The following is a 20617-nucleotide window of genomic DNA, read 5'->3' as shown; positions in this document are numbered from 1 at the left end:
CAGGGTCCCCTCTGCGCACGCGGCGGTCCGCCGCTGTCACCGGGTCTGGAGGCGTGCGCGCGCTGCGCTCCTGCGGGCCTCCCAGCGTTATCAGACGGCGGCCAATCGTCATCGCAGGGCGGCTCCTCCCTACCAGGTGGGACAACGGGTTTGGCTGGCCACTAAGGATCTGCCGCTGCGTGTGGAGTGTAGGAAGCTGGCGCCCAGGTTCGTGGGTCCGTTTCCCATCACCAAGGTCATCAACCCTGCAGCGGTGCGCCTGCGTCTCCCTGGGGCCATGCGGGTCCATCCTACCTTCCACGTCTCGCGGGTTAAGCCCGTCTTCTCCTGTCCTTTGGTGCCCTCCTCCAGACCCCCTCCGCCCGCCCGGTTCGTGGGGGGTGGGCCGGTGTACACTGTGCGCCGGATCCTGCGCTCCCGTCGCTCTGGTCGCTCCCTTCAATATCTGGTGGACTGGGCAGGCTATGGCGTGGAGGAGCGCTCCTGGATTCCTGCACGCTTTGTGGTTGATCCTGCGCTTCGGGCCCGCTTCCATCGGCGTTTTCCTGCTCAGCCTGGTGGGTCGTCGTGAGCCGACCCTTGTGTGGGGGGTACTGTCATGATCTGTGGTATGTGGCTCAGTTTTTCCAGCCGCCCTGAACGCCTCAGCTCCACCAGCTCTTGATTAGGGCTGATGCGCTTCACCTGTCCCAAGCCCTATTTATACAGCTCTGCAACATTCCTCCAGTGCCAGATCGTCTTGGTTCTTCCCTGCACGTATCCCGCCTGAATTATCCTGCCTGCCTGCCCGCCTGACGCTGATCTGACTTTGGACCTGGACTCTGATTCTGCCTGCTCCCTGTCTGGTACTCTGCTTTGGTTGTTATATTGGATCACTTGGCTTTCTGACCCCTGGCTTGTCTAACAGGATTGGATTTCGGATCACGGACTGATATATCTGCCCCCAATCGGACCATTCACACCCTGCCTCTGCGGTCCTTTCATTCAGGTGCTTCTGCAGCAACCTGTATCCCTCCATTACCTCTCCTCTGTTCAGCAGCTTTCCTTCCGCAGTCTTCCCCCTGGCGGACCTTCTCCAACCCCTGGATTCCACACCCTGCGCCCGTTGAATTCCCACTGCTGGTACGTGAACTCTCAATCCCTCTCAGAGTTCTCCTCAGCTGCCTGCCTCCTAACTTCTACATTGTGTGTTCACAGACCCCTGAGCGGAGAAAAAACCGGATTGCACAATCTCATTATTCATCTCTGTACAATAAAGATCTTATACCTATCCCTGGGAACCTGAGTATTTCTGAGTCCAAACATCCGAGCCCTGACAGGCTCTCTTTTGACACCTTTATAATGAACCATAGAACATTTACATATTAATTTTATTAAATGGGAAGCTTTGGTGCAACTGATCCAAAAGGATCCCATTATGCTCATAAACATTTAAAGTCAATAAACAATGGGAAATGTGTATTTTACCAGAAACAAAAAGAAATAAAGAAACCTGTATACTAATAGCATAATTTTAGATATTTGTTTACAAAGTTTTGCCAGAAAGATCATGGCACATGGTGGAAGTGGTGGTTTTGGGTGCTGAGATGAAAAAAATACTTCTATAGACGCATGCACCCACAAGACTGTAGATACCCACCCACTGTCTCCTGGCAAGCAAAAGTGTGACACGATGAGTAGTTAAAAGAGAGAATAGCATCTTTGTGTAAAAGCGTATGCTTGAGGAGAATAGAAACAAGGGTAACAGTGAAGGGAGCGGAATAGAATTCAGAAAATCTCCCTCAAGCCTGTTCCTGTGGTTCTGCAGTCAGTGACACCTCAGGAAGAGGAAGAGAGAGAGAGGGTGTTGGTAATGTGTCATTTGACTGGGGTAGACAAAAACAGACAGAAGTACAATCACGTCTTTGACTGTAGCACTCACCCAGTAGCTAAAATCAAATTAGTTATCAGGGCGAGAGTCAGGATCTGAGACTGAACAATGTTGCCATGATACCAGAGTGATGATTTAGTTGTCATTAAGTGCTTATAAAAGGAGCCTCAATTAATGATTTTATAGGCTTAAGTAACTTTGTCCTACTAAAGGTTATTTTTTAACACATGACACATGCTCATTATTTAGAAATCCTTAATGTTTATAGCATACTTTAAACTACATCCCCACCATAACTTTTAATGCATGTACTCTGAGTCAGTGATGATGCAAAATGTCTACAAACAACAGTTAACATAAAAATTATTACAACTTTTATTGGTCTGGAGTACAAGTAGTTACTCAGGGCCTTGTTTTATAGTTCATTCCCCTTGTGTATTGTATTCTTCTGCTTCGTGTTCATTAGTACACCTGGTTAGATTTGTTCATTCACTTCACTGTTCCTCGTTAGTCCTTCAGTGTATTAAGCCTGTTGGTTTCAGTCCCTCCTTGCCAGTTCATTCTTGTGTCCACTGTTTGATCTGTGTTGGTCTTCAGTTCATGTAAATAAAACCTTAATTCCTGCTACAAGTTCTACCTTGTGCCTTCATCAGCCTTCATCTGGGTCCTCTCACAACCTCTGCGCCCTGACAGAACAAACTGGCCACCCATAGACTCAGCAGGCTACCCTAGCATCACCTCCTGAGACCTGGTGAGCTTGCTACTAGGATGTGACCCTGAAATAGACCATGCTCCAGTGAGGCTGCCGTTCTGGGGGTCCAGTCTGGATGTCTGGATGCCTCTTGGGAGACCTAGCTCTCATGCCATGGATGGCTACATTTGCAAGAAGAAGGCAAGGCTCCAAAAAGCCTTGCCTCACATCACTGCCTCCAGTGCCACGGCCCGCATCTCCTGTGTCGCCTCGAGTTCTATGACCCACGTCTCCTGTGTCATCTTTCGCTCTACAGCATCACATGCCAGAGCCCAGGTCCCGTCCAGCGCTCAGCATCCCACGGCAGCACCCAGGACCTATCCAGCACTTCAGCTTACCACTTCTCGTCCACTACTTCGTCGGTCCTTGCCGCTGACTCAGCCCATGCAAAGCCTTGCTCCTAATCCAGCTCCAGTCCATGTTTCCAAGGGGGTCCCAGGATGGAACACTCCTCATCCTGCTCAAGTCCTTGTTTTTAAGGGGGTCCCAGAAAAGGACCCTCTGTCTCCTGTGGTTCCTGTCTCTTAGGGGGTCACTCCTCCTTTGCCTCTGGATCCTGCACCCAGGGAGGTCGCTCCTCCTTCACCCTTGGTTCCTGCTCATGTGCCTGAGGAGATTGTTGCTTACTGTGTGTCCTGTGGCTTGTTGGAGCTGTCCGTGCTCCTCTGTCACCTGGTTTCTGGCCAATAACCAATAAGAATCTGCCTTGTTGACCATTATCGGCCCAGTCCTTGGGCCACCCTTCATATATCCAGCCCCTGTCGTTGTGGCCTCCTGGCTGTCCTCCTGAACCCAGTCTTCTGTTGTTGTGGCCTCTTTGCCGTACTCCAGAGCCCAGTCTCCTGTCCACACGCGCCCTCCAGGCCGTCGTACAGAGCCCAGTCTCCTGTTGCCGCATATAGGCTCAATATAAATCATAAGGATTTTGCAGCTGATAATAAATGTTTGCAAATAATTCCAGAGTTTGTATTTGTAAATTAAGTTTGTCATACTGCAAAAAAAAAAAAAAAAAAAAAAAAAAAAAAATTAAGTTTGCAAATGTGCAGATAATGATTTGCATGGTTTTAGGAAAAGATTGGTATATGTGGAAAATAATAGAAGTTCTTTTTCAAACATCCTGTCCACAGATGTGAAGCACAAAACTGAGTGTGAGACTCTGAAGTTGCATTAAAAGTGTCTCCATGATCATTCATTTACAACTGCAAAGTCTTTATGACCTAATATTGAGCCCATAGATGATTTCTAGATTTTTTAATATATAATTTTAATATAATAACAACATTCCAAAGACATGCCTGTTTGGCTGCTTTGAGTCTCTTAATTTTCGCTAGGACTGAGTGTGAGTCTGATTGAATGTTTGTCTCTGTGTTGGTTCTGTGATGAACCAGGAGCAGGTCCAGCCATCTCACTACCCTGCATTTGAATAACCTGTGATGACCCAAAACTATCACTCCGGTATTATCAGATAACGAGGTATCTCAAGAAAACAATATAAATTATCCTGTTATCACAAGAAAACAATGCTAAAACAAACATGCAAGCATAATAGGATCTAACTGAGTTGAATGGAATTGTTCTGTTTAAAAATCAAACAGGATTTGTATCTTACCCCATGTGTCTTGATTCATATTGCGTCATCTCAAAGGAAAGATAACATACTTCTCATTCTTACACCTGCCTAGCACAATGACATAATAGGTTTAAAATAAAAAAGAGGGTGGATATGTGGTGAAGAGTTTCATATTTCATCTGATCTTGACATACCTAAAGATGCCCCAGGTAGAGCTGGAAAAACATTGTGGAGGCAAACAAACGAACAAACGTACTTGGCATGCTGTCTATGCAATTCTCTGCAGTTGGACATCAAAAAACTTATAAGTTACATTTTTAGCCCTCATAAACAAACATACAAGTATTGAGTAACCACATGAGTCCCTGAAGAGCTTCTTGTGGAGACAGATGCAATCACTATCCAGCAGACCAGCAGATAGCATGAACTGATGCTTGACAGAAGACACTCAAAGTACTTCAAAGAACCATGCAAATAAAATAAGCTATATCCCAGCTGGTTAAAAAATAAAAATAAAAAAGGGCCGTATTCATTTTTCCTATCCATGTTCGAAGAAGATTTTTCGTGGGGGTGGGGAGTTTAAGTGGAGATTAACAGTGAGAAAGAGGTAAGTATTCCTAATGCACCATACTGTTCATCAGAATCAGAATACCAGTTTTTTTTTAAATGTCACAGATACATTTAATAAAAAAATATTCCCTGTGATAGTAATGATTGTCTGCTGTTGCTATGGTCCCTTGTCATAGCAACTATGTGACCTATTCAGTATATTTTTAAAAGAATGGTTGTGATAAGGCCATGAGAACAATGCCAACGGCAGGAGACACCCCTGATCATCCACTAACGGGAATTAAAACAATGGGCTTACAAACACAAAACTGCCCAATGCTAAGTGACCTACCTTATTCAGAGGCAGCAGAAGGGTTTATCCAATGAAGAGAGCTAGTGGCCTGACATTCAGTACTGAGAGAGAGAAAAAAAACTTGTCAGGAACCTAAATTTGAGAGCTGAAACTAAAAATCATTTTAACAAGCAAGAAAGGGGGAGGTTCCAGACAAAACAAATAAATATTTATCAAAATATGGGTGTTGGGGACCACATGTCTGTTCTTACAAGCATAAAGAAACCCTTTGCACATATGTTTGTCTGTGTAAAACTGGGTGAGCAAAGAGGATCATGCCAACACTCAAGCTCCTTTTATGGCTGTATAAACTGCATATGGCACATTCCCCTCCCAGCAATGAATAATTGCCATCCCAACTATGAGATGAGAAGAAAAAAAAAAGAATGATGGGAATAAAGCTTTCAAGGAATGAAAGTGTGGCATCTTCAGAGTGATTGGGTATTCACAACCAGACAAGTTAAATCAGTGGTAATAGGGAAGACATCAATGCAGCGGAAAAGACAAATGAGAGAAGAGAAGGATGAGATGTGAGGGCAAGAGAAAACTTCTGACTCAGAGCTCATTTGACTGCAGTGAACAAATCTGTCCCATCTACCATGATGTACTCATACTCTATGACATTCTTTCAGCGAAGCAGTGCAGATGGATGTTAGTTTCCGTTAATAAAGTCGAACCACTTTCTGCCAACCGTCGCTACACAGTTGTGTGCTCTTGCAGTCACAAGAAATGAGGATTAGCTCATGTACCAACATGACACACGCATACAGGCTTTCCTCCTCTCCTCTCCATTAGAGGGTGAAATGACATGATACCCATGATCCTGTCAGAGCCTAAAAATACACAGTAACAATAGAGCTGTGCAGGGCTTTTAATTTTTCTCACTTTTCAGCAGTTGCTCTTTCTTGCTTAACTTCTACATGCAGATCAGGAGGACTTTTTAGCGGAAACCTTGCAGAAGAAAATATTTAAAGTGGAAAGCAGTCTATTAGTAAATAATTCTAGTTCTTTAAAATAAATAATGTAAAGTTTAAAAGTCATTAAAGCAAATCTGACTGATAAACTATGCAAATCCTCTGTCTGTTTTGGTAATCCATTTCTCATGACATATAGCTGCATTTACAGTTGGAGTGCAAGTATGATATGAGCAGTATTATTAAATTATCTAAGCTTTGAAACCTTTGAATATCTCACAAACTTCTCCTCTCTCAGAGCACAAATTACCACTACTGCAAGCTTCTAAGATGTCATATTATTGGAAATAGAAATTAATCATGACTGTATCTCATCCTGCTGTAATACTGTAGCTGATCATGGAGACACTTTTAATGCTGGACATTTTGTAATTATGAAAGACAATACTGTGAAAAGTTTTTTTAAGCATTTAAGAGGACTGCATATTCACAAGCACATAAGTGAGTCCAATCCAAGCTTAGATTATATTCCACATATTGTGCATGGATATTTACAGAATATGAGAACCCTGTTTTCCTATATCTATTAATACCTGGTCATGTCAGTATCAGTGTGTTTGATCATGTGTGCACAGTATGCAATTAGTCTTAAATCAATCAGCAGAGGAAATTCCAAGCTGTACTTCCAAGTTTCAAACCCAGGACAAGACCTCAGTTAAGTTATGAAAGCAGAATTACACGCTTATATGTAGACAGCTTAGCAAGGACGCTCCATAAAATCCAACTATAACCACAAAACTTGTGCACATACACAGTCATTAATAAACCGTAGTGTTAAAGGAATTTCTTGTTATAAGACACCGATACCACTGCAACTGAGCCCATTTAAAAATATGAAAAGAAAATAGGACAAACGGTTAACGGTCCTGTACTCATACTGTTTCTGAGGCTTCGCCCCATTTGACTGGAAGCTTTACATAAGGATGTATACTGCTAGTAATTCTGCACACATGAACTAAATGTATAACCACAGATTTATAGGACAGAAGGGAAATAAAATTATAGTAATGCTGCATTACATCCTGTACATATGGCAGGAAAAAAGCCCTGCAGGACATTAATACATGATATATACCTTCACATCTTCCATTTATCAAATTTAAAGAATCCATGCAGGAATTGTGCAATGACTTCACATACTTTTACAGAGGAAAAGGTCTATTATCAGTTATCATCAGCATCTATAACTATAATTTACATTGTTTTTATTAGGCCTTTATGATTAAAAAAAACTGAACTGTGATTTTAATCTCAATTTAATCTTTTAAATTCCACTTTCCATTTAGTGTTCATGGAGAATTACAACACGAGATGGAGGATTACCACTTGAAATGGCAGAAGTATGAACAGCTCTAGACTGTAACACAAGGATGCAAAAGTTGAGATATAAACAGCTTCACTTTCCAACTGCAAGATGCATTCTATTCTATTCTATTCTATTCTATTCTACAGTCATTTAGCAGACGCTTTTATCCACAGTGACTTACATTTGAGAGTAAGAACAACAGAAGCAATGCCAATCCTGAAGCCAAAACACTGAAGCCTGAAGTTTACATGTTCTCTAGAGCAGGTTTATACTAAAAACTAAACAGTCTGATGTTATTTATTTTATTTACACCACTACATGTCATTTTTCTCTACATGCTTTCTTTATTTAATATGGCAGAGTCTAACCCCGATTCACACACACACACAGGTGAGCAGGTAAGCACACTCCTACCAGAAGAGAATGCATGTGGGAAAATAAAGTATGTTGCTTCAGCCACCTGAAAATCAGACAAAAATGTAGTTTTTAAAAACTCTCCCAGGAAGATAGTAACACTCTGTTATGCTGAAAACTTCATGTCAGTAAAGTAATTACTGAACCATATCACGTCTTAAAAAGGGATCCAATTTTCCTTGTAGGTTTTATGAACATCAACACGTCGTCTAAGATCTGAACTCTAAGAATATTTAGAGTAACACCACTGAGTAAAACAGTCTTTATTGATTTCATCAAGACATTTCAAAAGTTGGATTGTTATTTGTCCTTTTTCTTGACACAGTGTTTCCATGATTTATGGAAAAATTAGTCCATTATGAGGTTTGAAATTGAGAAAGACAAAAGGAACTACAACGGAAGATTTGTAAAACCATGGATTCTGCAGGTATGAAATCTGGATCAGGTGCCACGTTACATAAAAATGAATCATGCTCCTTTTGTTCTTAAATTGCCATATTGATTTAAAAACAATTAAGCATTCAGCCCTTGTGCATATGTCTGCATTGGTTGGCTTGTCTTTCCCTTGTACTGCACATTTATCTGTATGTATGCTCATTTATTCTAACAGATTTACGTCAGCTGGGTCCAAAATGCTAAAATTGTTCTGATTTATCTTGATCCCTCATTGGATTGGTATCTGGAAAAGATAAATTGTTTAACTGTGGAAAGCAAAAAGGTTGTGACAGCACTCCTAATCATGAAGCTGAATTCATTAAAGTCCGTCAGTTCCCCTAGTTTACGACATAAAGACTTATAATCTTAAGTGAACCATCCAGACAGAAAGCTTTGTGTCTAAAACTGGAAATGCTGCTATTAGATCTCACAGACTAAAATTGTGCACTATGTTAGTGAAATTCAATAACATGAAGGTTGCTGTTTGGAGAAAATTTTAACCACATGCAAGTACCAAGCTCGAGTTCCTTGTAGATTCCTCCAACCTGAAAGGCTTCCTCAGTTCTCTTAAAGAGCCTTTCAGCTTTTCAGAATTGAAACAAATTCAGGAAAAAGCAGTTACCTTGATTTAGTACTTACTGACGATTTATGTCTTGTTTAAAGAACCACCTTGTGCTTTAAGCCTGACCTAACAGTATTTGTGTTATTCAGTTTTGTCAGTTCACTGTACACTTTGTGGAATCTAACAGCAGCTGTTTCTGCAGTGATTTCTTTTAATGGTTATCTTTCTGTCCAGATATTTTCTTGCCCATGGATTCATATTTTTTTAACAACAGACAGGTGAATGTGGAGTATCTTACAAGCTGCCAACTATAAATTGGACCTGGCTAAAATACTATAACTCCACCCCCCCACAGCCTGTTTACCTGAACCAGAGCATTTTGTGGGACATCTTTTCTAAAGTTGAGAAACTAGTTCATTCTCTAAACTTCACTATGATAAATTGTTTTGCTTGTGGTTCATTATTCTTATCCTTATTATTTTTTTTAATGAACAGTATAAAGAAACTAAATGATACAGTGATAATCAAAGTAAATCCTCCAAAAGTGTAAATAATAAAGTTCTACTATCTGTAAAAGGTGCCTGATGAATTGTCTTCCCCAGTCATTAAGCAAATCTAACAGGAGAGCAAAGTAAAGTAAATGAAGGAGGGATGGTTCAGTTGTTGGCTGGTGTGTTTTTTAAGGCAGAAAACTCACCAGGAAAAGCAGTTCCTTTTAAAGTAATGTATTCTATTTATTAGAATTGTTGGCAGTAAGTCTAGAAAACAGAAAGCCCGTCTTTAGCCAGTTATTGGGTTAGCTTACTGCATTAGCTATACTGTTGTGGATGGTTTGATTAATTGTATTTATAATTAAAAACACAACAGCACAGTCCATGGAGCATGTTTAGCTTACAAGTACAGAATAACAACGACCTATTTTGCCAATTAAATTGGCTTTTGGGTATATATCAACAGTCTTGTGGGTCATTAAATGTTCACATCTGCTCACCTGCCTTCTGGAGCGCTCTGTACTGTTAGCTAGCAGCCGTTTGAGTCCCTTGTGTAAAACAAATTTTTCATCTGTTTTTCATTTTCCATGGCAAGGGCTCAAAACATACAAAGTTATTTGACAAAACTTAGGGAAATTTAGACAATACCTCCTAAATCCTCAGATTTCTTTTCTTCCACCACTGTAAAACCCACTGCTTCCAAATAACATTTCCAAGTCCCAACAAAGATGGCCTCCGGGAGGAGCGGCATAGCTTTGGTGACACGGCTTTTAATGGGTTTCATTGAAATGATGACATTTTCTTAAGAACTGTGAGACTTACCCTGAATAAACCCAGCATAAAAAACCCTCAAATATCGATGATGTGGCCAGTGATAGTACCATTATTGTATATTAAATTGTTTCTATGTGATGAAAAAAGGTGAAAATTAAACAAATGAACTTATTTGCTTCCAAAGTGGTGAGGGCAAGTTTGTTTGGATAAACATTCTGAAATGGCGAAATTGGGGGGAAACTGGGAACTAATGAAACACATTTGTCTAAATAGGCACTCACAGCAAGTCTTAATCAAACTCATTAAATATTAAAAAGGTACACCAAATCTGTAAGTTATTGCTCATAAATGATTTTGGGCTTGTATTTATTTATTTTTTTAATTAAAAGTATACACTGAAAAGAGTGTACAATAGATCTAGATTTAGAAACGGTAAATGTGTGTCTTATGAAGAATACCGTTGTTGCTTTAATCTTGCTTGTAAAACATCTACAAATTAAAAAAAAGATTTAATATCCAGATTCACTGAGGCTGCAGATCAGGGCTCTCCAACTCTGGTCCTCGTGAGCTTCTGTCCTGCAGGTTTTGGATTCTACCCTGATGCAACACACCTGACTCAAATGACTGGGTTATTAACAGGCTTGTGCAGAGGTGCATTGTAGTAGGAGACATCTAAAACCTGCAGGACAGTAGCTCACGAGGACTGTAGTTGGAGACCCCTGCTGTAGATAATCCCATCTTCCTATTATGCATCACAAATCTCACACAGTTTCACTTCTTCTGTTAGTAGTGAAGTAAATGTTCTGTGTTGTTGATCATTTAAGTTTCTTTATAAAGGTCATGAGTTGATGCTAAAGATGGATGAATTCTCTTTCTCCTATTTTATGTCTCCTGGGGGGACTGATCAGGACTACCACGTGCATCAAGGAGTGCATTTCCCGCTTTTATAGTGGGATTCAACACCAGTCAAGAATATTTTGAGAAACTGAAAAACAACTAAGACCATTAATATAAAGGCAAGGGAATGCAGTGGCTGAGAATGGGATATATGAATCAATGCTTGGTCAATTAAAAGGCAACAGTAAAGATGGGGCTTCCTCTTGGGATCTCTGAAGGTCTCACTCACGTCGCCTCAGTTTATGGCTAAAACATGTGTCGCTATTTCTGTGTGTCTGCTCATTTTGTATTCCACCTTTTGTGAGCAATGTCGTATGATCTCTGTCCCGGGACCTCTGCAAATGAAGACTGTCGCCAGCCTTTTCCTTGTTGCTTTTGTATTAAAGGGAGAAAGTTCAGAGTTTTTATATCAGTTTAAAAAATAAAAAAATTAGGATTGTTGTTGTTGTTCAACTGTATTTTAAGCACTTTATCAAAAATAATCTAAGTAATTCCTTTAATTACTGTTGTAGTTAATCTTTTGACTTACTACATTCTTTTGATTTGAGGGGGGACATGAGAAAATCTGCCTTCAACCCAGCAGAGTGGAGTGACTGAGCTCCCCAACTTTCTCCAGGTGAAGTCCATTTCCACAGGTGACATTTTAACACAAAAAGTTTAAGTTAAATTGAATTAGTAATGAATAAAATGTCTGCTAAAGGTGACGAGTGGTTGTGGTTCAATATGTCCTTTCATCAATTGCCAATAGTGACTCACTCTCATGTGATTTGTTGGAGCATATTTCCCTTGTTATTTTGTTTTAATTACAGTAAACCCGAGAGCAGTTTATGAAACATTTAGCTATGCAAAACAATGTTTGGAGACTTGCTATTTTAGAGGTTTAAATTTCACCTTCAGTCCTATGTGATTAATATCACCGCAATGAGGCTGATCAATAACACTATTACATCCTGATTGTCAGACAGGGAAAACAACAAATAGGCTACAATGAGAATACAAAGTCTAAATATAAATGCTTGTGCCACTTGTGTGTATATGATGAATAATTTCTTGTTTTATATTATTACAGGTTTCGTATGGTTCTGTGGTTAATTTCCACATCTTGTTGCTGACAAGTTGCAGCAATGAAAAGAAATTTTGAATTGGAGATAATTTCAGGTTTTTGCAAGGAAAAAGAAAGGAGCAATCTAGTTTTCCTCAGTATTGAGGACAGTGAAAAAGCACATGATTTGGATGATTGTGGGATGTTTTGGTGCACAGCACAATCATTTTTAACTCTCCTAAATGAGATGTCTGATTTTTGTCCTGTACTGTAATTTAAACTAAATTAAGTTAAATTTTCTTTATAAAGTGTGTTTCATGCAAAAAGCAACACAAAATGCTTTACATCATAAAAAATTTATGCATTTTAAAAAATTTTTAAAGAGCCTTCATACATCAAAGTATATAACATACCAATTTAAAAACACACACCTCATTATTTTCTCTTTTACACACACACAGTCACAAACACAATGCATGCACAACTTCCCCATTCTGTACAAACATGAACTCTAATCCCTAGTTACTGCCTCTTAACTGGATATAGGTATACAAGTGTTAAAAGAAATAAACATATGTCTTGATGCTGCTGTGAAACATTGGTGACAGAGGTTGCCACCACAGGAACCACACAGATCAGGGCAGGCTGGAATCCACACAGCCATAGCGCTGCAGTGCAGGACCCCCAGCCACTCAGACAAGGGGGATCCCCATTGCAACAACTCTGCTACCAGGGTGGAGGATCCCCATGAGGATAACGCTGGAGTTAAAAAAGTTAAACAATAAATATAGATTAAGACCAACAAGAATAAAAAAAAAAAATACACATGGCGTTCATAATAAATAATAAAATAAAAATTCAGTGAAAAGCTAAGCTAAAAAGGAAGGTTTAGAGTCTTGTATTGTTAAAAACAAAACGGGCCATAATAATGGAACGAGGCCTCACCTAAGTTTTAGTCCTGACTTTAGGAACAACTAAAAGACCACTACCAAAGGACTTCAGGGTCCATGAGGGCTCATAATTTAGAAGAATGTCAGATAAATAAGAAGGCCCAAGACCATTAAGACATTTATAAACAACCCAACGAATCCTGAAATGCTTGGGGAACCAATGTAGTGATTTTAAAATCTTGTTCTAATATATGGCATGAAATCCAGCTCAGGGTCAAAAAGGACACCCAGATTTTCTACACATTTAGAAGGTTTAACATTGAGTAATTTTGGTAAAATGATGTGTCTCTTGTTTTCAGGACTACTGAAAACTAATTACAATTTCACTTTTGTCCTGGTAAAGCTGTAGAAAATTCTCTGCCAGCCATGACTTTATATCTAAAATACAGCTCAAAGAACATTCACCAACTCTAGGTTATCAGGAGGGACAGCGATGTAAATCTGTGTATCATCAGCATAGCTGTGAAATGCTCCTGAGTCTCCTGATGACATCCCCAAGTGGCAACATGTACAGATTTAAAAGAATTTGGCCTAAAATGGATCCTTGGGGAACCCTAAACTTGATTTCATAGATTCTTGAGGAGCATGTATCCAAAAAATCATCAGTCTGTGAGATAGGTGTTAAACCATTTAAGAACAGTAACTAAGAGGCCTGCCAGACTTCTCTCTAGAATAAAATGTGGTGGTCTACTGGATCAAAGACGACACTTTCCTGATCAAGCATAATAATAATAATAATAATTATTATTCTTATTTTTTTTTATTTAATATTTTTTATTATTATTATTATTATTATAAACAGGAAAATGGAAAGCTGTGCATTTTTGATAGTGTGCTTGGCAAACTACACTAGCTGCATCTTGAGCTTCTTTCTCCTCCGTGTTTTGAGAGGATACTTATTTTCTTGACACTGGGGGGGTATTTTCTCTCTTGTAAGTAGGCACACAAGTATTGACCAGGTATTGATGGATTTGATCTTCCTTTTTGGTGATTTCACTGATTATCTCTCTGTCTCTCTCTTCACGTAAGTCATGCTAATCAGTGAACTCACCAGGAGTAAGCCCCTCATAGGTTCAAAATGATTTCTCTTTTTGTCTGTGACATGAGCACCATGCTGGTTTTACTGTTTAGCTTAATAGATATAGAAATGAAAGAAGCTGCTCTTAAAGAAGCCCAAAAGATGTGCAGGTGTTTCCTCATTAGGAGCTCCGGTTTCAACAATCCCTCATCAGGACCATGCACCACATACGATGCTATGACAAAAACACAATCAACACAGCACTGACATTAAGCCCAAGAGAGTCAGGGCATCTACTTTCTGTGAAAAATTTGTGTTTTGAGTCCCTATAAAACATTACCATAGCATTAACAACTTTCATGACCTCTTGTTTTGTTTTGTGAGGAGCCAAAATTCTCATAAATAATAATGCTGCATTAAACCTTGTGGTCCACAAAACAAAAACCATGAGCTGAAAGAGACAGAAAAGTAGCACTGAAGTTTTCTCTTCAGCTGTGCTGACCTAGGATGACTTGTAAAAAAATTAAAAAAGGATGTGCAGCTTTTAATTTATAAAGTTTCATTTCTAACATATGTAAGGACCTTATTAAATTGATCTCAGCAGGCCTAAAAATAACAAACAAGCAACATTTCATGACATGTTTTACCTGGGGTAGGCAAATTTGGGCCTCAAGAGCTGCAATCCTGCAAGTTTTAGATGTTCCATGTTTCAACATTCCATTTAATTTGAATCAGGTGTGTTAGAGCAGGGAAACATTTAAAACCTGTGGAACTACGGCTCTCTAGGACAGTAAACCTGTGTTATTTATTACTCATATAGTCATAATGCTTTACTTCAGTACTAATAACCACCTATAGCATCAATAACCTGAAGTAATAATTTCTGTATGATATTATAAGACTTACATTATTGTGGAGGACTGCTGGCCCACTCTTCTTTAAAATGTCACTTCAGTTAATTGAGATTTGCTGGTATTTGTTTTTTTTTACAGCTCACGTAAGCTCCAGGTGAATAAATTCTGACTTTTTTCACAGAACACTGTGCACTAACAGCATGTGCCTCCTGTGGTAATTGGCTACAGGCTGTTAAGTCACATATGACACAGGGCATCTATGATCAAAGGAGTTTATCTCTTATACTTATAAATATAAATAAGATAATGGCCTCACTTAACCCATCCCATCCTCCTTTCCACTCTCTTTATCTATCTTCCTTCTAATTTTAGGAAGAGAGGCAAGATAGTGTGGAGGAGTGGTGAAAAGCCAGAGCCCACTGAAGCTTTTTTTCAGTTGTAACTGTTCAAGCTTGGAATGAATCATTTACAAAAACATCTTAACACAGAAATAAAGATCCATATGCTCGTGATTAATTATGTACTCCCTAATAACATATTTAGTGTAGGTGTCAAAATTTCACATTTTTTAAGCCATATTTTGTGTCTAACAGCTTTCACCATGATGAAAACACTTCACTGCTTGGCTCACTTTATATGTTTAAATATCTTTAATTGGTATCTGTTGCATGTCGGTGTTTCTCTGATGTACATCTTAAACACACTTTCAAACAAGCACAATATTCAAGTAATTAGTTGTCCACCCACATATGAGCTGCATACAAATCAGACACATTTTGCACGGACATTACCAGCCAGACTAGTACATGAGGAGCCCTTTTAAGACACATCAGTAAATAGCACTGTGATAATTGCGTCAGACTCTGCAGGAGTCACATGTGTGCACAAATATATTTCAACAGCAACATCATGCAGCAGAGAAAGACTGAACCACATGTTTTGTATTCACCAACACCAAGCTTATTTCAAACTTAGTATGCATCACTGGCTGGGTTGTCGGCTGGAAAAGGACCTGCATAGTTACTTTAGTGAATAAAAGAATACTTAACATTCATAATGTGACTGTGTATTAAGCACAGGTCCAGAGTGTAAGGAACACACGCATTTAGAGGCAGATGGGGATAAGAGTCACCCTGCCTTAAGCACCAATGGATACTAATTTTGTGTTAGCTCTGTGTCATGTTTCATTAATGTTCATTCCAACACTCAACAGCCACAATGAGCAATTTAGGGAATTTTGCTGCCGTCAATCAGTAACACCAATGCCAATCAAATTACCCACTTCTTTTTTGGCTCCCCTCTTGTCTCTAATCACACAGTCAGCTGCTTTTGTCGCCTGGCACACAGTGACAACCGCAGGAGGAGATCTGCATTCAACAATCGTACTTTGTAACACCCCCATCCTCCACATATTATACTGAAATACTGAAAAGAGGAGCACCATGAACTCATGCACATAAAAGCTTTTGGATATAAGTGCCAAGCTGTGCCAATAAGTGCATTTGGCTGTACTTCTGTAGATAGGAAAGTCTCAAGCATGCAGTCTGCCATTATTGTCCCTGAGTGGCAAAGAAATGCAAATACAAAAAGTTTGCTTAAGGAAATTACTTCAATTCACTTGAATGTCTAGTTGCATATATTTCAGCACATCTTTGACTATACAGTATGTGTTAATGCATGGAAGAATTAATTTTAAGGTTATTTATGCAATTTAGTCTTTGGACTAAACATATCTATTGTTCTACAAAGGAAACTGAGCAGAGCATTGCTCAAAGATTGTAAGGCATGTTCAAAGAAAATAAAAATATTCTGCTTTGATTAATAATTTGTGTCTGATGGGATTTTTTTTCAAGTCCAAATCAGTAGTAAGGTTGGATCTTACAATCACATTTACACCTCCTCTGTGAAAAATTCACAATATAGTACCCAGAATTGTTCATTTCTGTACAAAAGACACCTAAAATCACAGAAAAATCCTCTCTGAAAGGACTGTATGTGCAATACAAGCTTCAAGGTCTAACATAACACTTGTATAGGATTTCTGTTGGATGAAGACAGGCCTCCAAACTGGTCCTCACAGTGACCTTCAGCAGATTTTCCAATTTCAGTGGATGAATCTGAAAACAGCTGTCTTACATAAAAATCTACACTCACTGTATCATTCTGTACTTTGAAGGTCAAGCATCCATGAAAAGTTAAAATTGATTGGGACACAGGAACTAAATATATGTGCCTTGTTGCAGAATCTATGAAACTATGCAGCTGTTATTTAGCTTGTGGGGGTCCATGTCTTTGCTCTGCAGTAAATGCTTCAGGGGAAATCACATCAGTGTTTTGTAAAATGGCTCTGACATTTGACATTCAACATTACTAAATGACTGGCATGGGGACACTGTTTGTGAGCTTTAACATCCTGGAATAAGAGCTTCCCTTTTCCTGGATCTGTTTTACTATGTGTTATCAGGGAAGCTTGAAACTATTTTTTATCTTAAAGATCTCAGATGACTTTTCTTAAGTGCTTCAGTATATGATTAGAAACATGGGTTTCCTCTCTTCAAACTTGGACTTACATATTCCTAACTTAATGCTAACTTAATGTTGTGGACTGATAGATAATAGAAATATTAATGCATTAACATATTGTAAAAATTGCCACAAGTGGAGCCACTTCATCTTCCTTATACACCCTAACCTTTTTTTGCAGGCAATGCATAATAACTCAGAGTGTACTAACATAATATTCAGTGCTGCAAGCACAAAACTACCCACACAAAAGTAGATGAATGCATATGCAGGTTGGGAGCTAAATGAGTACAGGGATGTTTGAATTTTTTTGTGCTATCAGAGCCCACAGTTCTTACTATCTTTGTCTGGTGGCCTCATTCTCAGCTTTCATAGTGAACTAAATACATAATTATTAAAAGGAAAGCCATGAAAAATTGTTGAAACTGTTAAAGGAGCATTTTAAGACAAAGACCTAAATAAGGAATGAATGCCGAGTATGTGTTAAGAAACAAATGCTTCTTTCTAACATGATGTTTTTAATCCTCAATAATAATGAGAGATTGTCCACGGCTTTAGAGCAGTGTGATGATGCTGAGAAACTATGGTCAGTAACCTCATTTTAAATTCTTTGTTATGGTTCAGTTTCCCACAAATTTAATGATGTGAGCAAAACCTCACAATCGTGATGTCAATGATACCATAAAAACTTGCTTTTAAAAGAAGCATATTGATAAAAAAGATAAATAAATCTATTTAGCTTTGAGTCAGTCTATAAAAGCAAAAGGGTGAAAATTCACATGTGACTGCATACATGATTGGTTTCAGCAGGGAGGGTATACTGTATTTGTGCTAACAGAGCCCACAGCCACTGTGACGGCAGTGGCTCAGGTGGTAGAGCAGGTCGTCCAGCACCGGAAAGATTGGCGGTTAGACTCCCACTCTCCCAGACAATCTGTTGTGTGCTTGGGCAAGACACTTCACCCTCCTTGCCTCCAGTGTCAGCATTGCTGGTATGAGCAGAGGCGATTCTTGGCTCTTTGGGGCCCCGAGCAAAATTTAAAAAGGGGCCCCTCCAACCAGTGTTCATTGCCCTTTTATTATGATATTGAATTATAACAATGATAATAAACTGTTAATTGTGTTATCTTTAAAGGCATTACAGCATTAAATTCTTGAGTTGCAACTTTAAATGTTCTTTGATGGCTTTCACGTCTTCTACTGACTATGTGCTGAAACCGGTATTTTGATCCTTTTTTTACATTTACAGCTAATACAGCACATACATAAGTAGTTTACAGAAGCTTAAAGCCTACTGGACTTGGAAAATAAAATATAAACACCACTTGAACACAATAACCTTCATCCATGAACTTTAGAAGTGTCAGATTTCTTGCCTATGAATTCTATAATTTCCCTATTTTTAGTTTTAGAGTTAAGGTGAACTAGACAGCTTTAATTTGATATTATCCAAGTTGTTTGTTTTTATTTTCAGCCTTGTGAAACCCAACTTCTCATTTTTATATATCTGCTGTCTCCTGTTTGTTTACATAAGATCCACTGCTACTCACAGCAAGACCGAGAGATGGGGCCCCTTTAGGGAGTTCTGTTGTGGTCAGTGTCAGCCACTGTCATTGCAAACTCTCCTCAATGTCACTGCTCTGTCTTGTTTCAAAGCTGGTTGGCCCCCGTCTGCCTTGGGGCCCCAAGCATATGCCTAGTTTGCCATTTGGCAAGCGGTGCCTCTGGATGCATGCATGTTTCAGTGGTGGTCGGATAGGTCATTGGCGCAGATTGGTTGCCACGTTTCTGTGTCTGCCCCAGGGCAGCTACATATGTAGCTTACCATCACCAAGTATGTGTGAGGACTGAATGAATTATTGGATCCAATGTATGTGATCAGCAATAAAGTGAAATATAAATCGAATCCATTATTATTATAAAGACATAACTCAATTAGTCTGTGTTTAAAGGACTAGTTTGGCATTTTGGCAAACTTTTTTTTCTTGTGGAGGGATATAAGAAAACATCAATAACTCACATCTGTGTAAAAATATGAAGCAGGAAACATCCAAAATTTCAAAATTCCTGGATGACAATTGGTAAAAGGCCTTTAAACATCTAAGACATACACAAGATAACACTTTACGTGGACTGCCTCTGTGTTCTGGTAAGGTGGTAGGTGGTAGGCAGAATTGGATCAACTGTGGTGAAAGAACCAAACTATCTTAACCCTAACTACTAATAACAGAGATTTCCCCTCATGCCTTTATCCCAGCCTCCAATTGAATTTAGCTTTGACTGTGCCTGTTTGTGGTAATCATTGCAGCAAACACAGCTTTGCTCACTGCAGCAGCCTTTAACACACACATAAATGGGGAACTCATATCATATTTGGTTATAGAGGCAAATGCAATCTTATCTTGGATTACAATACTGAGCCAAGTGCTTGTTTGTCGTGAACTCACAGCATCCATTGTCTATCACAAAAAGAAAGGCCAGTGTCCTAAATAATTCTTGCATTTCTGCAGCTGCTGTGAGCTCCACAACTGGCCGTTAATATCAGCACTGACCCTTCTCTCCAAGCTCCGTGGGTGGAGAATAACATGGTGTTACAACAGCACTGATCAAATATTGAGGGAATTTGATTTGAGATTTATGTTGGCTTTTATCTCTTACAACTGAAAGGCCCTTATGGAATATACATAGCCAACTAACAAAAGCAAAAGTCACACAACAGTTTTATACATCCATGATAAAGTAGCGCTCACATCAAATGTGAACCTGTCTTATTCTTGTGCAGACTGATAAATAATAACTATTAGTGAACTGCTGAGACACAATTCCCATATATGTTTATCAGTTGCTTTAAATACATTCAAATTTGCCACCAAGTTGCTCAGTGGCACAGGCCCTATCCAAATCAGTCAGCCGTGCGTGAAGCAGACACCAACTGACGACAGTAGGGCCCACACAGGTAGTCATGTTGGCCCGTCTGCTTGACTCCATCTCAAACTTATGAACTGGAAGTGTTGTGAGCATTGTTTCGATACGTTGCTTTAGCATGCCAAAAATCACTTGATCACATCAACCAAGGCCTCTTTACGTCGTCTATGCGTGTCGAGCTGATCCTGCGAATTTTGAAGGGGCTGAACTTGCCAGTCTAGCAAGGCTTTGGGTTCAATCGCATTGTAAACTGTAGGTTTTAGAGCGATTTTGTCATCATTCATCATTTCATTTTGAAAACAGATTAAAAGAAAGTGTTGCAATAGAATGATCTTGGATTAACTTTTATGATTTAAACAT

General features: G+C 39.3%; 1 protein-coding gene across 4 annotated transcripts in view; it reads right to left on the bottom strand.

Moving 5' to 3' along the window:
• gpat2 (glycerol-3-phosphate acyltransferase 2, mitochondrial) overlaps window positions 1–5157 on the bottom strand; it is a 131928-nt gene extending 126771 nt beyond the window's left edge. For 3 of the 4 annotated variants that reach the window (XM_041999780.1, XM_041999785.1, XM_041999786.1), the window contains exons 1-2: window positions 5093–5157; window positions 3249–3379 (exon numbers count right to left, since the gene is read on the bottom strand). The gene's annotated coding sequence lies outside the window, so the exon portion shown is untranslated. Of the gene's footprint in view, window positions 1–3248; window positions 3380–4230; window positions 4296–5092 lie in introns of those variants that run through there. The other variant, XM_041999782.1, reaches the window with a different exon arrangement.
• Between the last annotated feature and the right edge of the window lie 15460 nt (window positions 5158–20617).

Source organism: Melanotaenia boesemani, chromosome 11 (genome assembly GCF_017639745.1).
Source record: "Melanotaenia boesemani isolate fMelBoe1 chromosome 11, fMelBoe1.pri, whole genome shotgun sequence".
NCBI lineage: Eukaryota > Metazoa > Chordata > Actinopteri > Atheriniformes > Melanotaeniidae > Melanotaenia > Melanotaenia boesemani.
This window is presented reverse-complemented; position numbering and strand designations above follow the sequence as displayed.